Genomic DNA, 17070 nt, shown 5'->3' with positions numbered 1-17070 from the left:
TCGTCCTCCCAAAGTGCTAGGATTACAGGTGTGAGCCGCGTCCAGCCCAAATAATTATTTTCATATGCTGTTGGATTCAGTTTGCTAATATTTTATTGAGGATTTTTTAACCTATATTTATGAGAAATATTGGGCTATAATTTTCTCTCGTGATGTCTTTATCTGACATTGGCATCAGAGTAATGTAGCCTTGTAGAGTGAGTTAGGACTATTCTCTCTGCTTCAGTTTTGTGGAAGAGTTTGAGAAGGATTGATGTGAATTCTTTAAATATTTGGTAGAATTCTCCAGTACAATTTTCTGGTCCAGGACTTTTCTTTGTTGGGAGGTTTTTCATTACCAATTCAATATTCTTACTTGTTACAAAGCTATGCAAAATTTGTTTCTTCTTGAGTCAGTTTACATGATTCATGTGTTTTAAGGAATGTGTCCATTACTTCTAGGTTGTCTAATTTGTTGGCATACAGTTGTTCATTGTATTCTCTTACAATCCTCTTTATCTGTGTATGGTTGAGAGTAATGTCTCCACTTTCGTTTCTGATTTTAGTTATTTACGTATCTCTTTTTTTCTTTATCAGTTGAAGTAAAGTTTAGTCAATTTGTTGATCTTTTCAAAGAACCAACTTTTGGTTTTACTGGATTTTCTCTGCTGTTTCTCTACTCTCTATTTCATCTAAGCTCTAGTCCTTATTATGTTGTTCGTTTTGCTAGCCTTTGGCTTAGTATGTTCTTTTCCTAGTTCATTAAGGTGTAAAGTTAGGTTATAGATTTTGAACATCTTCTTTTTAAAAGTAGGCATTTTCAGTTATGGATTACCTTCTGAACACTGCTTTTGCTGCATCTCAAAAGTTGGATCATGGGGTTTGGGTTTGTTTTTATCCATTCTGCCAACTGCTGTTTTTTATTTAAGAGTTTAACCCATTTATATTTAAAGTACATACTGATAAGGGAGAACTTAGCTTTTCCATTTTGCTATTTGTTTTCTCTATGCCTTATAGCCTTTTTGTCCTTCATTTCCTCCATTACTGCCTTCTTTTGTGTCTAATTGGTTTGTAGTGGAACATTTTGATTCCCTTCTTGAATTGATGCCAACTTAACTTCTATATCATACAAACACTCTGCTCCTATATAGCTCCATTCCTTTGATGTTATCACTGTCACAACTTATATTTGTATATATTGGTGCCCAATAATATAGATTCATGTTTATGTATTATTTTTAACATATAGAAAAAAGGAGTTAAAAAATTACAATTATGCTAGCTTCTGTGATTTTCCATATATTTATCTTTACCTCTGATCTTTCTTTCTTTTTTTTCTTGAGACAGTCTTGCTCTGTCACTCAGGCTGGAGCACAGTGGTACAATCTCAGCTCACTGCAACCTCTGCCTCCCGGGTTCAAGTGATTCTCCTGCCTCAGCCTCCTGAATAGCTGGGACTACAGGTGTATGCCACCATGCCTGGCTAATTTTTGTATTTTTAGTAGAGATAGGGTTTCCGCATGTTGGCCGGCTGGTCTTGAACTCCTGACCTCAGGTAATCTACCTGCCTCGACCTCCCAAAGTGCTGGGATTACAGGTGTGATCCACTGCACCTGGCCTTTCTTTCTTTATATGCCTTCAAATTACTATCAATACTTTATTTCAACTTGAAATATTCCCTTTAGCATATTTTACATGGAAAGTCTTTTTTTATTTTTTTATTATTTTTTATTTTTTATTTTTTTATTTTTTTTTTGAGATGGAGTCTTGCTCTGTCACCCAGGCTCGAGTGCAGTGGCATGATCTGAGCTCACTGCAACCTCCACCTCCCATGTTCAAGCAATTCTCCTGCCTCGACCTCCCAAGCAGCTGGGATTACAGGCATGCACCACCACACCCGGCTAATTTTTGTATTTGTAACAGAGACGGGGTTTCGCCATGTTGGCCAGGCTGGTCTCGAACTCCTGACCCCAAGTGATCTGCCTGCCTTGGCCTCCCAAAGTGCTGGTATTACAGGTGTGAGCCACCGTGCCTGGCCTTGGAAAGTCTTATGGTAATGAACTCCCTCAGCTCTTGTTTATCTGGGAATGTATTAATTTCTCCCTGATTCTTTAAGGGCAGTTTTTCTGGATATAGAATTCTTGGTAGACTATTTTTTCTTTCAGCACTTTGGATATGTTAACCCACTGCCTCCTAGCCTCCAAAGTTTCTCATGAGAAATTAGCTGGTAATCTTGCTGAGGATCTCTTTTGTGTGATGAGTCACTAATACTTTCAGGATTCCTTTCTTTGTCTTTGTCTTCAACATTTTAATTATAAGAGGTCTTCATGTGGGTCTCTTTGAATTTACCCTCTTGGAATTTGTTGAGCCTCTTGAATTTGGAGATTCGTATCTTCTTGTCAAATTTGGGGAGTTTCCCCCATTATTTATATCTTCAAATTCTTTTTGCCCTTTTCTTGCTTTCTTTTTTCCCTTTGGAACTCCCATAATGCATATGTTGGTCTGCTTGGTAGTATCTCAAAAGTCCCTTATGCTCTGTTCACTTTTCTTCATTTCTTTTTTTCCATTCCTCCCACTTCATAACTTCAATTGTCCTATCTTCAATTTTACTGATTCTTTCTTCTGCCTGTTCAGATCTCTTTTTGTAACCATCTAGTAAAATCTTCATTTCAGTTATCGTACATTTTAGTTCCAGAATTTATTTTTGGTTCCTTTTTTATATTTTATATGTTTTTATTGATGTTCTCATTTTGTTTATACATCATTTTCCTGTTTTGCTCATTTCTTTCTGTAGATCTTCGAGTATGTTTAAGACAATTGTTTTGGCCAGGCCCAGCGGCTCACGCCTGTAATCCCAGCACTTTGGGAGGCTGAGGCAGGTGGATCATGAGGTCAAGAGTTCAAGGCCAGCCTGGCCAGTATGGTGAAACCCCATCTCTACTAAAAATACAAAAGTTAGTTGGGCATGGTGGTGTGTGCCTGTAGTCCCAGCTGCTCGGGAGGCTGAGGCAGCAGAATTGCTTGAACTCAGGAGGTGGAGGTTGCAGTGAGCCGAGATCATGCCACTCCACTGCAGCCTGGGTGACAGAGAAAGACTCTGTCTCAAAACAAACAAACAAACAAAACTTTGTTTTAAAGTGTTTGTCTAGAAGTCCAATGCCTGTGATTTTTTAGGAATAGTTTCTGAAGATTTAATTTGTTCCTTTGAATGAACCATGTTTTCTTGTTTCTTTGTATGCTTTGGGATTTGTTGTTGATGTTGAAAACTGGATATTTGTTTATCATATAATGTGGTAATTCTGGAAAACAGATTCTCCTCCTTCCCCAGGGTTGCTTTCTATTTTTTATTGTTGTAGGGTATCTCTGTGTTAGAGATCATCCTGAGGCAAAAGCTTAAAGACTTTTCTATACCTTGTCTTTCCGTGGGTGGTATGGTGACATTGTAAATATTCTCATATATATAGTTGCTTTTCAATGTTCTAAGTTTTACATGTCTGGCTCCCAACATTAGAAAAAGGGAGGGGAAAAAAAAGAAGAAAAGACTCTTCTCACACCATTCCAGATACTGTCCCTGGATGCTGCTTCTGTTGGTGGGAGTTGAAACAATGGCTTCACTTTTCTGTGTCTGCACTTCTCCATGATCAGAAGCAGCAGTCAGCAGTTCAGAATACAGAATTATTAGAGAATAAGATTTGTATTGACCACCCTGGCTTCTGCAACTCTCACCAGGAATGTGGCCATGGCTGCTTACCATGGTACTGATGTTGAAGAGATAGGTAGCTATGACTGAAATTAATCAGAATTTAGCAGCTAAGCCCTTCCCTGGAAGTTGCAAGTGTTCAAACGACCTCCAGAGTTACAAAATAGTTACATCAATAGTTAGTTAACAGTTTCTACTAGCGTAATTGCTGTCTGGGTGTCAAGAGAGATTCCTGATGCTTCCTGATATGCCATATTCCTTGATGTCACTCTATACAAATTTTTAATTGCTATTTTATATCAAAAATTACATAAAAGAGACAGCATTAGAGCACAAGAGGTTGTATGTGGTCAATTTCCCATCAAGTTTAACCACTCACATATTGCTAATACCAGTCATGCACTTCTGCATATGCTGGGATTGTTTACTTTTCAGAAAAAAGTTGAGGACCTCAATCTAGTAATGAATTACATGGAACTGGGGCGAGATGACAGAAGAGTTGCTAACAACTTGTATCCAAACTGCTGAGTGCAGAACCAGGGACTACTCTGAAGAAACAAAGTGAGGTGGGGGGTGGGGGTTGCAGGAATGTGGGCCCTGAAAGCATCCAATTACTATATTCTTTAATTTTTATTTGGGTTATTGATGCTTCTCTTTCCTTAAACAGAAACATGATAAATACATTTAAATTTCTCTTCTGGAAACTTGGTAATTTAATGCAACCCTATGACTAATGACAACTAAAACAGTGGGACAAAATTGTTTCTAAAAACTACTTGAAGGCATTTAAGAGCTAAAAAGGTAGTGAAAAATCTGGTCAAGATGAAAAAGAGATATTGCAGAAATCCAGAGAGGTGAGACAAGCTTTTGGGGATTTTTTGTATGGAGATATTTATGTATACTGAGAGGTGGCTCAGAAGCTGAGAAGTGCTTTTCATAGCACTTTGGAGCAAGAGGGTACCAGTCCACACTCTGGATTGGCCTCTAAAACCTGTACCCTAGAGGTAAGAATGAGCCAGAAGTAAACTAGTTCTCACATGGATTATAGCTCAGTTTTGTGTCATATGGGTAGCTCAGAAAAATTCCAATTTGTGAAATGATATTAAGGTGATTCTGGATCACCTGTAACCCAATAATCTGACAGAAGCAAGTAAAAATCCTCTCTGAAGAAAGATGACATCATCCTAGTGTAGAAAAAGCTCCACACTTTTTCTACAAACACATTCTCAATACAGTGGTCTAGCAAACACTGTATGTGCAGGCACACAATCATACAGAACAGCATAAGCAAAACTCAAACAAAAAAATTAACAATAGAAACAAACTTACAGGGGCTGTGATACTGGAATTAACAGATTTTGACTCTAAAATAAATGGTTACTCTGTTCTAGGAGTTAAAAATCAAAAAGGAAAATTTTGTGAGATAACTAGAAATTCTAAAAATAAAGCAGATATGACAAAGAACTGTGTAGACATTGTACAACTGAAAAATGTAGGAACTTAAATTTAAACCAAATGGATGTTTTTAATAGAATATTAGAAACAGCTGATAAAATAATAAACTGAAAGATCAGAATGAATATTTAAAAAACATTGAGACAAAAAGACAAACACAACAGAAGAGGTGGAAAAAAACATGGAGGATGCAGTGTGAGGGTTTAAGAATGTCAGAGTTTTAGGCCAGGCACAGTGGCTCACGCATGTAATCCCAGCACTTTGGGAGGCTGAGGCAGGTGGATCATGAGGTCAGGGGTTTGAGACCAGCCTGATCAAGGTGAAACCCCATCTCTACTAAAAATACAAAAATTAGCTGGGTGCACCTGTAATCCCAGCTACTCAGGAGGCTGAGGCAGGAGAATTGCCTGAACCCGGGAGGCAGAAGTTGCAGTGAACTGAGATCGCACCACTGCACTCCAGCCTGGGCAACAGAGCAAGACTCCGTCTCAAAAAATAATAATATCAGAGTTTTAGAAGAGAGGGAGAAAATTTGACAGAAAAATCATTTGAAAAGTGGTTAAGGATTTTCCCTGATCCTTTTGTATCTCATAAGCATGATGATTGGGTTTTCACACACACATGTAAGATGCGTCACCATCAATCCTTGTTATGACATCAGCACATTACCCATCTAACATGATTGGAAAAAAAAAAAAAAAGAATTTTCCCCAAATGGTGAAAGACATCAAATGCTATAGTAAAAGTCCCAATGACCCCTATTAGGATATACAAAAAGAAATCCACACTTTGACACATCATAACAAAACAGAAGAAAACAAAAACAAGGAGAAAAATCTTAAAAGCGGCCAAAGCTTAAAAGACACATTTTACCTTCAAAGACCACCAATTAAGACAACAAAAGATCTTCAAAGTGCGGAAAAAATAACTGCTGAACTAGAAATCTACACCCAGCAAAGGCATCTTTAGAAAACTGAGGCAAAGAATTCTGTCTGGAGCAAGATGACAGTTTTGCAGTTTTTTCATCTCCCTACATTCTCTAATCAAAATAGATGAAGCAACAGAATAGTAAAAGAAACATGGACATCTTAACTGAAATGAGGAACAAGGTAACTAATAAATCCCAGAAGAAAACAGGGTGAGCCAAACCATCACCAACATCAGCATTCTTGCAGGAAGTGTGAAAGGAAGAGAAATAAGAATTCTGGTAGTCCTAAGGGGCCTCAGAACACAGAAATTGCCACAAATATTTATCCCTAATAGGAGCAGCTCTGAGTGTGGTAGATCTAAGCAATAGACATGGGAGAAGATTTCTCCATTTCTAATTTCCAGATGAGTACAAAAAATGTCTATGAAGGCCGGGCACGGTGGCTCACGCCTGTAATCCCAGCACTTTGGGAGGCAGAGGTGGGCGGATCACGAGGTCAGGAGATCGTGACCATCCTGGCTAACACGGTGAAACCCCATCTCTACTAAAAATACAAAAAATTAGCCGGGCGCAGTGGCGGGTGCCTGTAGTCCCAGCTACTCGGGAGGCTGAGGCAGGAGAATGGCGTGAAGCCGGGAGGCAGAGCTTGCAGTGAGCCGAGATAGCGCCACTGCAGTCCGGCCCTGGGGGAAAGAGCGAGACTCCGTCTCAAAAAAAAAAAAAAGAAGTTGAGTTATTATTGTAAACAGATTCTTAAATAAATCCCATTAACTACCTAAAAAAAAATTTTTCTCTAAGCACTGCATTAGCTAAATCCCCACAAATTTGTATTTGTTATATTTTCACTATCTTTTTTAAACTTTTAATTTCAGGGGTACGTGTGTAGGTTTGCTATAAAGGTAAACTTATGTCATGGGTGTTTGTTGTACAGATTATTTCATCATCTAGGTATTAAGTCTAATGCCCATTAGTTATTTTTCCTGATCATCTCCCTTTTCCCATCCTCCACCCTCCGATAGGCCCCAGTGTGTGTTGTTGCTCTCTATATGTCCATGTGTTCTTATCATTTCGCTCCCACTTATAAGTGAGAACATGTGGTAGTTGGTTTTCTATTCCTATGTTAGTTTGCCAAGGTAATGGCCTCCATCTCAACTGATGTCTCTGCAAAGTACATGATCTAGTTCTTTTATATGGTTGCATAATATTCCGTGTGTATATGTACCACATTTCCTTTATCTAATCTATCACTAATGGGCATTTGGGTTGATTCCATGTCTTTGCTATTGTGAATAGTGCTGCAATGAACATACACATGCATGTGTCTTTATTACAGAACAATTTATATTCCTTTGGGTATATACTCAGTAATGGGATTGCTGAGTCGAACAATATTTCTGCGTTTAGGTCTTTGAGGAATTGCCATACTGTTTTCCACAATGATTGAACTAATTTACACTCCCACCAACAGTGTATAGGTTCTCTCCGCAACCTCGCCAGCATCTGTTTTTTTTTTTTTATGTTTTAGTAATAGCCATTCTGACTGGTGTGAGATGGTATCTCATGGTGGTTTTGATTTGCGTTTCCCTAATGATCAGTGATGTTGAGCTTTTTTTCATGATTGTTGGCCACATGTGTGTCTTCGTTTGAAAAGTGTCTGTTCATGTCCTTTGCCCACTTTTTAATGGGGTTATTTGGTTTCTTCTTACAAGTTTGTTTAAATTCCTTATAGATGCTGAATATTAGACCTTTGTCAGATGCATAGTTTGCAAACATTTTCTCCCATTCTGTAGGTTATTTGTTCACTCTGTTGATAGTTTCCATTGCTGTGCAGAAACTCTTTAGTTTAATTAGATCCCATTTGACAATTTTTGCTTTTGTTGCAATTGCTTTTGATGTCTTCATCATGAAATCTTTTCCCATTCCAACCAGGCACGGTGGCCCACACCTGTAATCCCAGCACTTTGGAAGGCCGAGGCGGGTGGATCACTTGAGCTTAGGAGTCTGAGACCAGCCTGGCCAACATGGTGAAACCCAGTCTCTACTAAAAATACAAAAATGAGCCAGGTGTGGGGGCTCATACCTGTAATCTCAGCTACTCGGGGGGCTGAGGCAGGAGAACTGCTTGAACCCAGGAGACGGAGGTTGCAGTGAGCCGAGATCATGCCACTTCACTCCAGACTCCAGCCTGGGTGACAGAACAAGACTCCGTCTCAGAAAAAAAAAAAAAGGAAAAAAAAAGAAAAAAAAATATTTGCCTATTCCTGAGTCCTGAATGGTATTGCTTAGGTTGTCTTTCAGGATTTTCACAGTTTGGGGTTTTGCATTTAAACCTTTAATCCATCTTGAGTTTATTTTTGTATATGGTGTAAGAAAAGGATCCAGTTTCAATTTTCTGCATATGGCTAACCAGTTATCTCAGCACCATTTATTGAATAGGGTGTTCTTTCTCCCATTGCTTGTTTCTGTCAGTTTTGTCAAAGACCAGAAAATTGTAGGTGTGGCCTTATTTCTGGGTTCTCCATTCTGCTCCATTGGTCTATATGTCTGTTTTTGTACCAGTACCATGCTGTTTTGTTTACTGTAGCTGTGTAGTGTAGTTTGAAGTTGGGTAGCATGATGCTTCCAGCTTTGTTCTTTTTGCTTAGGATTGCCTTGGCTATTTGGGTTCTTTTATGCTTCCATATGAGTTTTAAAATAGTCTTTTCTAGTTCTGTAAATAATCTATACTGTAGTTTAATAAGAATAGCATTGAATCTATAAATTGCTTTGGGCAGTATGGCCATTTTTATTATATTGATTCTTCTTATCCATGAGCATGGAGTATTTTTTATTTGTTTGTATCATCTCTGATTTCTTTGAGCAGTGTTTTGTAGTTCTCTTTGTAGAGCTATTTCAGCTCCCTGATTAGCTGTATTCCTAGGTATTTTATTATTTTTGTGGCTATTGTGAATAGGATTGCATTCCTGATTTGGCTCTCAGCTTGACAGTTATTAGCGCATAGGAATGTCTGTGGAGAAAGGATCCTCCATCCTCATCTGATAGCAATGAGATTGAATGAAATGGTATGGATTGAAGCTAGTTGGACTCCACTTTCCCTTCCCTCAGTGTCAGTGGGTTCCAGTGAGAAGCTGAACTTACACATTTACTCAGAGACAATGAATGTAAGTTAGTGCTCTGCTTTCTCTGGAAAGGCGTCAGTAGGGCTGAGAGTGGAGCTGAACTTCTACCCTAACCATCTGAAAGAGGCAGTATAAATTAGTACTCTACTTCTGCAGGTTGGTGTCAGCCAGGCTTATCAGGGAGCTAAACATTCACTCCCACCAACACCTGTGTGCTATACCTAAGCAGGGGGATTGCTGTTAAAAAAGAATATTTTTTAGAATGTAAAGTCTCACATTATTATATTCCAAATATCCAAAATATAATTTTAAAAATCACACATAATACCAAGAACCAGGACAATTACAACTTTCATGAGAAAAAATAATCAGTACCAACAGATACAGTGATGAATCAGATATTGAAGTTCACAGGCTATCATAAAAGCAGCAATCATAAAAATGCTCTAATAAGTAATTGTGAATTCTTTGAAACAAATGGAAACAATAGAAAATCTCAGCAGAAAACTGGGAATATTAAAAAGAACCAAAGGGAAATTACTGAACTGTAAAAACAATAACTGAAATTCGCAACTCACTGATGGGCAAAATACTTAATTAAACATGACTGGAGTACTAAATAATGAACTCAGGCTGGGCGCGGTGGCTCACACCTGTAGTCCTAGCACTTTGGGAGGCTGAGGTGGGTGGATCGCTTGAGGTCAGGAGTTTGAGACCAGCCTGGCCAACACGGCAAAACCCCATCTCTACTAAAAATACAAAAATTAGCTGGGCATGGTGGCACATGCTTGTAATCCCAGCTACTCAGGAGGCTGGGGCAGGAGAATCACTTGAACCCGGGAAGTGGAGGTTGCAGTGAGCTGAGATCACACCATTGCACTCCAGCCTGGGGGACAGAGTGACACTCCATCTCAAAAAATAAGAAAAAAAATGAACTCAGTAACAGATACCTAGCAACTACACAATCTTAACAACATAGAGAAACAGACTAGAAAAGAAGGAATGGAGCCTCAGGGTCCTATGAGGCAATATCAACAGATGAAACATTTATATCATCAGAGTCCCAGAAAGAGAAAATAAAGAATATGTGACTAAAAAATATTCAAGGAAATAATGGCTGAAATTTTCCCAAAGTTGGCTAAAGTTATAAACCTACAGATTCAAGAAGCGGAGCTAACATAAATAGGATAAGCCAAAAGAAATCCATGCCAGTACACATTATAATTAACCTTCTGAAAACAAAACACAAAGATGTGCTTGCTTCAGGCTGGGCACAGTGGCTCACGCCTGTAATCTCAGCACTTTGGGAGGCCGAGGCAGGCAGATCACCTGAGATCAGGAGTTCGAGACCAGGCTGGCCAACATGATGAAACCCTGTCTCTACTAAAAATAGAAAAATTAGCTGGGTTTGGTGGCGTGTGCCTGTAATCCCAGCTACTAGGGAGGCTGAGGCAGGAGTATAGCTTGAACCTGGGAGGAGGAGGTTGCAGTGAGCCGAGGTTGCGCCACTGCACTCCAGCCTGGGCAACAGAGAAGATTAGCATTGCCCCTCTGCAAGGATGACACACAAATTCATGAAGACTTCCATATTGGAAAAAAAAAAAACTAAACACAAAATAAAAAATCCTGAAAGTAGCATGTGAGAGAAAGGACACCTTACCTATAGGGGAAAAGCAATTAAAATGACAGCAGATTTCTCATCTGCAACCATGAATGTTAGAAGGAAATGGCACAACATCCTTCAAGTTGTGAAAAGGATTGTCAGTGAAATCTAAATCTAGCAAGAATATCCACAGGAATGAGTAAAAAATAAAAAATTTTATTTCTCAGACAAGTGAAAACAAAGAGTATTTGTTGTTAGCAGGCCTAACTTTTAAAATGGCTTAAAATGTCAAAATAGGAAATAAAAAATAATAAAATAACATACTAACAACTATATGCACACTCATATTAAAAAAATATTAAAAACTAACATGGGCCTGGCACGGTGGCTCACGCCTGTAATCCCAGCACTTTGGGAGGCCGAGGTGGGTGGATCACCTGAGGTCGGGTTATTTGTTTTGTTTGCTTGTTTTTGAGACAGAGTCTTGCTCTGTCACCCAGACTAGAGTGCAGTGGTGTGATCTCGGATCACTGCAAACTCTGCCTCCTAGGTTCAAGTGATTCTCCTGCCTCAGCCTCCCAAGTAGCTGGGATTACAGGCATGTGCCACCATACCCGGCTAATTTTTGTATTTTTAGTAGAGACTGGGTTTTACCATGTCGGCCAGGCTGGTCTTGAACTCCTGATCTCAGGTGATTTCCCCCCCTCGGCCTTCCAAAGTGTTGGGATTACAGGCGTGAGCCACCGCGCCCACCCATCATCTGTTCATTATTCTTCTTTTCCCTGCCTTCTTTTGAATGGAGTATTTTTAATGATTTTATTTGTCTTTTGTTGGTTCGTTGGGTATATGTTGGTTGTGTTATTTCAGTTATATCTTTGAGTTTATATTACACATCTTTAATTTACCACAATTTACCTTCAGTGGTATTATACTATTTACACAAAGTAGAACCTTACAACAATGTGCTTCCATTTCAGCCCTGGCCTTTGCGTTATCATAGTTACGCATTTCACTTCTATATATATCATAAACATTACAATACCTTCTTATTACTTTAAACAGTTTATTATGTATTAAAGCTATTTAAATAGAAACACAGCTTTTACATATTCTTTCTAGTGTTTTTCATTTCTCTATATAGATCCCTATTTCCATCTAATATCCTTTTCCTTTTGATTGAAGGACATCCTGTTTTTTCACTGAGTAAAAAATTCTAAGTTGATACGTTGGCTTTTTTTTTCAGTGCTTTAAAGATGTTGCTCCTTTTACCTTACTTTTTTTTTTTTTTTTTTTTTTTTTTGAGATGGAGTCTTGCTCTGTCACCCAGGCTGGAGTGCAATGGTGTGATCTCTGCTCACAGCAACCTCCGCCTCCTGGGTTCAAACGATTCTCCTTCCTCAGCCTCCTGAGTAGCTGGGATTACAGGTGCGCACCACCACTCCTGGCTAATTTTTCTATTTTTAGTAGAGACAGTGTTTCACCATGTTGGTCAGGCTGGTCTTGTACTCTTGACCTTATGATCCGCCCACCTTGGCCTCCCAAAGTGCTGGGATTACAGGCGTGAGCCACTGTGCCCGGCCGCATTTTTTATTGAATGAAATCTGCTGTTATCTTTGTTCATTTGTACATAATATGTCTCCCCTTTCTGGCTTTTTAAAACAAGTTTCTTTATAGTTGCTTTTAAGCAGTTGTACCTTGGTGTTGTTATTTTCATGTTTCCTTTGCATGGGCTTCACTGAGATGCTTTAATCTGTTGGCTTATAATTTTCATCACATAATTTTCATAATAATAATATTCATTTGAGTATTTTTATCCCTGTTTTACTTTGAATAGTTTCCCCTTCCATGTCTTCAGGCTAACTTGTTTTTCCCCTGAAATGTCCAGTCTGCTGCAATACCAACTGTGTCAGTCAAAGTCCTCCAGAGAAATGGAACTAATAGGATATATATATAAAGAGAGAGAGTGAGTAGGATATACGTATATATAGGATATATAAAGAAAAAAGTAATAGGATAGGAAAAAACTAATAGGATATATATATCTGTATATATATGTATGTGTGTATATATACATATATATATTCTATCTTTTGATCTGTTTATCAAGTGTTTATCAAGTGGGAGATACTGATTTATTTAAGGGATTGGCTCATGCAATTGCAGGGGCTGGCAAGTCTGAAATCTGTAGGGCAGGCAGGCTGAAAATTCAGGTAAGAGTTGATATTGCAATCTTGAGTCTAAAATTCACAGGGCAGGACAGCAGGCTAAAACATCAGGGAGGATTTCTGTTAGAGTCTTAAGGCAGAATTCCTTCTCTGGAAACCTCAGATTTTGCCGTTAAGGCCTTCAACTGATTAAATGAAACCCTCCCACATTATGGAATGTAATCTCCCTTAAAGTCAACTGACTGAAAATGTTAATTACACCTGTAAGATATCTTCATGGTAGTATCTAGACTACTACTAAATAATTGGTCATTATAGCGTAGCCAAGTTGACATGTAAAATTAATCATCATACCATCTAGTATGGCATGATGTATAGAAAAACCCTTCTTGAAGTGTTTCCTGTAGCTTCTTGAAGTTGTAGTTATAATAAATATTTTAGTGCTCTTATCTTGGTTTTGTTTGTTTTTGTTTTTGTTTTTTTTTTTTAGACAGGGTCTTGCTAGGGTCTTGCCCAGTATGGTCTGGAGCCCCTAGGTTTAAGCAATTGTCCCAATCGTTTTAAGCAGCCTCTTAACTAGCTGCAACTACAGACACATGCCACTGTGCCCAGCTTGTGTCCTTACCTTTTAATTATATCTTCTGTGTAATTTCTATCGGTTGATTTTCTCTTCATTTTGGGGAATATATTCTTAGCATGCTAGCATTTTTTTCATTGGAATTCTAAAATCCAGGGTCTTAGGATGGAAGCAGGTCTAAGAATAGAAAAAAAAAAAAAGTCCCCAATTTTGCCTTATTGGATGCTGGATAGTTTTGTCTTCTTTTAAATGTTCTTGAGCTTTTTATCTGGGATGTAGTTAAGTTACTTGGGAACAATTCAATCCTTTCTAGGCTTGGATTTAAGCTCTGTTAGGTGAGACCAGAGAAGCATTTAGGTTAATTTTTGCCCCACTATTGAGGCAAAACCCTTTTGAGTACATGACTTGATGCCATGTGAATTAGCATTTCCACTCTGTCTCGTGGGAACAGACATTATTCCTGTTCTTTTTGAGCTCACAGTATTGCCCTCTAACCCTTTCTAGTGTTTTTTACCCCTAATTTTGAGGAGTTTCCTCCCATGTATATGCTGGTCAGCACTTAACTAATACCTGAGGAAGAGGACTCTGCAAATCTCTGACGTTCTCTCTCCCTTTCTGTACTCTGCCCTGTGAACTCTAGATGCATAGGCCTCCTCAGATTCCCAGTTCCATCTCCTCAAGTTGAACTCCATGCTTCACTTGAGTTTTCCTTCTCTGTGCTATGACTTGGAAATTCTCTCCATCTGCGGGAAGTTCAAGGGCTCACCTCCATGATTTCCCACGTCTCGGAGATCACTGCTCTTCATTGTCTGATGTCAAATGTCTTCAAATGTTTCATATATTTTGTCCTTTTAAATGTTGATTAAGGTGAAGGGCTAAATCTGGTTTCTGTTACTTCATTTTGAGAAGAAGCAAATAGTAAGTAACTTAAAAATACCACTTTCATCAAATTCTTAGAAAAAGAGTAGATCTCATTTTGCAAAGACTTTGGTATGTTTCTGAGCGTATTATTCTGTTACATCTAATAAACAATCTTTGTATTAGTAAGATAACTTTAATTGCTACAGTGTTAAATGTCCTCAAGTTTAGTTGTTCCTTATCTTTCTTCTTGTAATCAATTGGAATTAAAAATAAAAAAACTTCAGAATCTTCTTCTTTATAACAGGAAAAAAAAAACCCAGTATTTCTGGCATTTTTAGAAGTACATTCATACACACTGTCATTGAAAACATGGAGGTGGGAGGTGGAGCAAGATGGTGGAATGGAAGGCTCCACTGATCATTCCTCCTTGTAAGAAAAACAAGTTAACAACTATTTACACTCAAAAGCACCTTCACAAGAACCAAAAATCAGGTAAGCACTCACAGTACCTGGTTTTAACTTCATATCACTGAAAGAGGCACTGAAGAGGTAGGAAAGACAGTCTTGAATCACCAATGCCCCTGACTCATCCCCCAGCAGTGGCTCTGTGGTGCGGAGAGAAAATCTATGTTCTTGGGAGACGGCAAGCACAGCAATGATGAGACATTGCATTGAACTCAGTGCTGCTCTGTTATACCAGAAAGCAAAACTGGATCAAACCCAGCTGATGCTCACCCATGGAGGGAGTATTTACACCAGCCTTAGCCAGAGGAGAATCACCTATCCCAGCAGTTGGAATTTGAGTTACTGCAAATCTCACCACCTCTGGCTCGAGGGCCCTAAATAAACTCTAAAGGCAGTCTGGGCCACAAGACGGCTCACGCCTGTAATCCAGCACTTTGGGAGCCTGAAGTGGGAAAATTGCTTGAGGCCAGGAGTTCCAGACCAGCCTGGTCAACATAGCGAGACCCAGATTCTTTTTTTTTTTTTTTCCTTGAGAAGGAATCTCACTCTGTTGCCCAGGCTGGAGTACAGTGGTGCGATCTTGGCTCACTGCAACCTCCACCTCCCGAGTTCAAAGCGATTCTCCTGCCTCACCCTCCTGAGTAGCCGGGACTACAGGCGCCCATCACGACGCCCAGCTAATTTTTGTACTTTTAGTAGAGACGGGATTTTACCACATTGGCCAGGCTGCTCTCCAACTCCTGATCTTTGGTGATCCGCCCGCCTCGGCCTCCCAAAGTGCCGGGATTACAGGCGTGAGCCACCGCGCCCGGCCGCGAGACCCAGATTCTAAAAAACAAAACAAAAAATTAGCCGGGTGTGGTGCTATGCACCTGTATTCCCAGCTACTCAGAAAGTTGAGGTGACAGGATTGTTTGGCCAGGAGTTTGAGACTGCAGTGAGCAATGATCACACCATTGTACTGCAGCCTGGCCGACAGAGCAAGACCCCTTCTCAAAAAATAAGTAGATAAAGTACAGGAGTGTACAATCGCAGGTGTGAATTTGCAGGATGGAGGACATGTAACATCTTTTTTTAAAAAAAATTAAAATTAGAAGGACCGTATAAAAAGTTAAAAGAGAAAGACTTAGTGCTCACCTGACCACCCTTCTCATGGACCCGAAAGTTAGATTTTACTTTCTGATTTTTCACAATTTCTCCTGTATGCTGCGGTCCCGCCCCTCGCGGCATTCTGGATGTTGTAGTCCCTGGCTCCAGGGCATCCACGGTAAGGCAGTTGCGCGCCCCGGGGCAGTCTGGGTAGTGTAGTTCCCTGCCCAGAGGCAGTACTTCCGCGTTCCGCCATCGTCGCCTGGTGCGTGGTGAGTGTCCTTTCACAGTTCTGGTGAGCTAGCCCGTAGGTGGTCCCCGCTTCCGCGGCCCTTCCACTGGAAGGGAGGTCGGGAAAGCTGGCATGGGCAGTCCGTGCTGTGGACTCAAACATATGTTCCTTGGTGTTTGAGTTTCGGCTGTGGGGTCTGGGCGTGCGTGGTCCACTCCGTAGAGTGGTCTTGGCGGAGGTCCTCTGGTGGGGAGGGGGCGTTGGCGTTGTCGCGTGCTTCTGGCGGGACTTTGGGCCCAGTATGTTGACCTGGAGGGGCCGGTGCAGGCCTGGGACTGACTTCCCCGGTACTTCGGGGGCCGTTGAGTGGGCTCTGCCTGGGGTACCAGACAACATCCTGCCACTAGCATCCCGCCATTCCTTCCCCACCATCGCGCCTCGGAGATCTCTGGGCCAGCAAATGTGCCTTTGGGGGACATGATATCCTCGGTTGGAGCAAACTTCCCCTTTAGTGGGAGGCACGCCGCTGGGGCATCAGTCGGGTTGTTTATTTATTAAATTGTATTTATTTATTTTTGAAACAGAGTCTGTCTCTGTCGCCCAGGCTGGAGTGCAGTGGCGCAGTCTCGGTTCACTGCAATCTCCGCGCTCCACCCCACCCGCCGGGTTCAAGCCATCCTCCCGCGTCAGCCTCCGTCAGCTGGGATTACAGGCACCTGCCACCACGCCCGGCTAATTTTTCGGTTTTTGTTTTGTTTTGTTTTGTTTTGAGGCAGAATTTCGCTCTTGTCGCCCAGGCTGGAGTGCAGTGGCGTGGCCACTGCAACCTCTGACTCCCGCGTTCAAGCGATTCCCCTGCCTCAGGCTCCCGAGTAAGCAGGGACTACAGGCGCGCGC

The 17070-nt window shown here is 40.4% G+C and overlaps 1 protein-coding gene, 1 non-coding gene and 1 pseudogene across 3 annotated transcripts in view; all 3 read left to right on the top strand.

Annotated features, from left to right (window-relative positions):
* Positions 1 to 5709: 5709 nt before the first annotated feature.
* On the top strand, positions 5710 to 5813 carry LOC115836082. The gene has a single exon (XR_004031087.1). It is a non-coding gene; the product is annotated as a small nucleolar RNA U13 (small nucleolar RNA).
* Positions 5814 to 10705: 4892 nt separating this feature from the next.
* LOC115836042 lies at positions 10706 to 10775 on the top strand (annotated as a pseudogene).
* A 5369-nt stretch (positions 10776 to 16144) lies between these two features.
* The window catches only part of ZNF169 (zinc finger protein 169), a 39347-nt gene continuing 38421 nt past the window's right edge, over positions 16145 to 17070 (top strand). Inside the window, exon 1 of one of the 2 annotated variants that reach the window (XM_003260510.3) lies at positions 16145 to 16213. The gene's annotated coding sequence lies outside the window, so the exon portion shown is untranslated. The remainder of the gene's footprint in view (positions 16214 to 17070) is intronic. The other variant, XR_004027433.1, reaches the window with a different exon arrangement.

This window comes from Nomascus leucogenys, chromosome 1a (genome assembly GCF_006542625.1).
Source record: "Nomascus leucogenys isolate Asia chromosome 1a, Asia_NLE_v1, whole genome shotgun sequence".
NCBI classification, from domain to species: domain Eukaryota; kingdom Metazoa; phylum Chordata; class Mammalia; order Primates; family Hylobatidae; genus Nomascus; species Nomascus leucogenys.
This window is presented reverse-complemented; position numbering and strand designations above follow the sequence as displayed.